At 61.7% G+C, this 3250-nt stretch overlaps 1 pseudogene across 1 annotated transcript; it reads left to right on the forward strand.

Annotated features, from left to right (window-relative positions):
- The first annotated feature begins 1826 nt into the window (after window positions 1-1826).
- Window positions 1827-3012, forward strand: LOC116532894 (annotated as a pseudogene). Its single transcript, XR_004260987.1, has one exon. The product of XR_004260987.1 is annotated as an uncharacterized LOC116532894 (transcript).
- The last annotated feature ends 238 nt before the right edge of the window (window positions 3013-3250 follow it).

Consider the following 3250-nt stretch of genomic DNA (forward strand, 5'->3'; position numbering starts at 1 on the left):
TCACTGCAACCTCCGCCTCCCGGGTTCAAGTGATTCTCCTGCCTCAGCCCCCCGAGTAGCTGGGACTACAGGAGCCTGCCACCTCATCTGGCTAACTTTCTATTTTTAATAGAGACGTGGTTTCACCTTGTGGGCCAGGCTGGTCTCAAACCCCTGACCTCATGATCCGCCCGCCTCGGCTTCCCCCCTGTGCCAGGCTTGTTTTAAGCACGAGGCGTCCATGTGGCCAGGAGAGGCTTCCACCGTCCTTGGCTCTCCTGGTTTGTCCCACCTTCTGGCATCCACTGTGGACATTTTTCAAATAGAAATGCAGCCCGGGGAGGCGCAGCGGGTCGAAATGGGGAGCCACCCTGTGCTGCTGTGTGTACAGAGTTGTGACATGACCTTGAAGTGACTGTGAAGGACTCTGGGAGGTGAGACTTTTCGTCCCAGAGATGGAAACATCGGCTCAAAACGTTCTCATGTCGCTGGAACCGTCTTTTTGCTTTTCCACCCCTGCAACCCAGAGCAGCTGTCCCAGGCCGGGCGACGCGCCAGGTGCAGGACGGGTGGCCCCTCCCAGCAGCCAGTGGAAATGGACGATGTCATGGGGTGGGGGTGGAGGGCGGGGGGCTTCTGCAAGGTGACTGTGTCCTCTTCAGCGGCATGTGGGAGCAGGGGCAGCCACATCTGAGATGGATCCTGAGCGGCCAGAACCCAAGCAGCGCTGATCACAGGGGGCCCAGCCACCCCGACCCCCACTGCGGGGCAGGTGGTAGAGAAAACTAGTCTACTTCTGTCCTTCCGGCCCCAGTGGAAACTGGCATCTAAGAACCCGTGCCCAGAGAGTTCCTGGACGGCTGCCCAGGTCCTCTGTGCAGGCCCGTGGGGCAGGGGTTCCCTGCTCACAGACGGGGTGCCCACCTCACCAAGGCTCGAGGGCTCTGTGTGTGTGCAGGTGTGGGGGCAGTGACCTCCACTCCCCAACCTCGGGCGGCCCCCACAGGCCACGGCCGGGCTTCCCCTGCCCGGCACCCAGCTCTCTACGGCTGGTCCGGGGGGGCTGGGGCTTCGGGGAGCCCTCCCCGGGCAAACCTGCGAGTTGGCCCAGGAGAGCTGCAGGGGCTCCCGGGAAACTGTGGCCTCCTGCGGTCGGGCTGGGAGCCGGTGGGGCTGGGGTGTGGGCGTCCCCACCGACCCTAGCAGGAATGGCAGGAGGAGACAAAAGCCTGTCCCGGAAACCCTGGGAAGGACCCCAGGCAGGGAGGGGGGACTCGGCCGCCTCCACCCTTTCCAACAAGCCATCTTGGTACCTGGGAACAAACGCACCCCACCCCGTTTTTGCTTAAAAGAGGCCTTAAACCCCGAGCCCCGCTCCCCGACAGGGCAGAGGGAAGAGGGGGCACAGCTGTGCCAAGCCCGGCCCCACTTGCGTATCCTCACGATGTGACCCCAGAAATGCTAGCAGGGAATAGAGGCTGCCGCAGAGATACAACCTCCCAGGCTGCTGGAGGCGGTGGGGCTAAACCCCAGCTTCCAGGGAGCTCAGCTCCAAAAGCCCCAAAGCCACGTCCTCCCACCCCACAGACCGGCCTCTGCACAGAAGTCAGAGAGCCTGGAGTCTGAGCATTCCAGGTAAACTGAGGCTCAGGGAGGGGAAGGACAGGCTGGCCTCTCCTTCACTGTCCACGGGGGCCTTGGCTTCCCTGAGCTGTCCAGACACACCGTCTCCCGGACCCCAGGGAGGCCACCATGGCCAGAAGCCTGTGGGTTTCTTTCTAGCTTGGGGGAAAAAAAATTATCCACTTTTTTTTTTTTTTTTTTAATTTTCGAGTAAATCTCAGTGACCACACTGTGGAAAATACCTTTGCAGACGTGACACCCAAGTGCGCACGCCGACCGCTGCGTGGGCTTTTCCGCTGGGAACGCCTGGGGTGAACGCGTGTTTTATAGGCGTTTCCAGGAGCATGGATGCCCCTCCAGACAGGGAGCTGGCGGGCGGGGGTGGCAGCAGCCGCTCTAGCATTAGGGAGACCAGCGGTCCTCAGCCATGCTGCGAGAAAAGTAAAGGCACTCACCCCCACCTGCGCGCGCATGCACACACACACACACGCACACGCGCATACACACACACAGACGCGCGCACACACACACATGCAAGGCAGGGTCGGTGGGAGAGAGGAGGACCTTTCTCCTTCTTCTGCAGCCTGGGTCTCCCACCGGCCTTCTGCCCTGAGCAAGTCACCAGGTGCCAGGTAAAGGGCCACGCCTGGCCTGGCCCCCACTGGATAGTGACCCACCTGGCCTTCCAGGGATGCTAAGCGCAGCCCGTCCTTCCCGGACCAGCTCAGGCTCCCCTGCCCTCCTCTCTCCAGGAAGGAGCCAGACCACGCATCCCACTGTCCCCAGGGTAACCCCAGGTCAAGCACAGACGGCTCAGCTGTGACCTCCGGCCTCTGGGGCATAAACGGGGCGGCTGGGTCAGGGTGGAAGGTGCTCCTCTTTCCCCCTTTCTCCGTGGTCCCTTCCACGGGCCGGCCACCATGTCGGGGGGCACAATGCGGGGCCTCTAGCCACGCAACTGTATCCAAGTTAACAGCCCCTGTCCTACCCTAGCTCCGGGACAGGCAGGAGAGGGCCATCACAGCCCCGCTCGTGGGTGAGTGACCCGGGAGGGGCTTCCAGGCCGAGGAGAGCCACCACGCCCTTTCTCCGGGGGCCACTTAAAACATCCACGCACGACCTGAGGCTGGCCCTCCGCACAGAAGCCATACGCCGGCCAACTGCGCCGCCTTCTCTGTCCGCGGACACCGCTGCCGATCTGACCTTTGTAAAGACCTGTCTGTGTCCCCGCCGCCTGTGGTTCCAGCAGGCTCTATGCTGTCTGCACTGGGATGTCTGGCTGTTTTTATTTCTGAACTTTTTTAAAATTCCAGGCGTGCCACACCCACTTTCTCACAGTGTTTGAATATTGTGTGGAGCTGTTGACACAACGTGAATTCATACACAATAAAAAGCCTCACTTGCCCTTTGCCCCTGGTTCTGGACTATTCCTTCTCTCCCTGGCCAGGGGCTTGCCGGATGGGAGCTCCCAGGGTGCGGGCAGGTGCCCCGGGCTCGGCTCCAGCCATGATGACCCACCGCGTCCCCACGCCATCCCATCCACCCTTCCTTCACCAGTCCCGGGAAGAGAGAACAGGAGGGGACCACCAACCAGGCCCCACGGACGTTCGGATTTGTAGTTAGAAAATCCAGGAGGGGCGGGGAGCAG

The sequence above is a fragment of the Sapajus apella genome, unplaced genomic scaffold, assembly GCF_009761245.1.
Source record: "Sapajus apella isolate SASKATOON/1434 unplaced genomic scaffold, GSC_monkey_1.0 scaffold77, whole genome shotgun sequence".
NCBI lineage: Eukaryota > Metazoa > Chordata > Mammalia > Primates > Cebidae > Sapajus > Sapajus apella.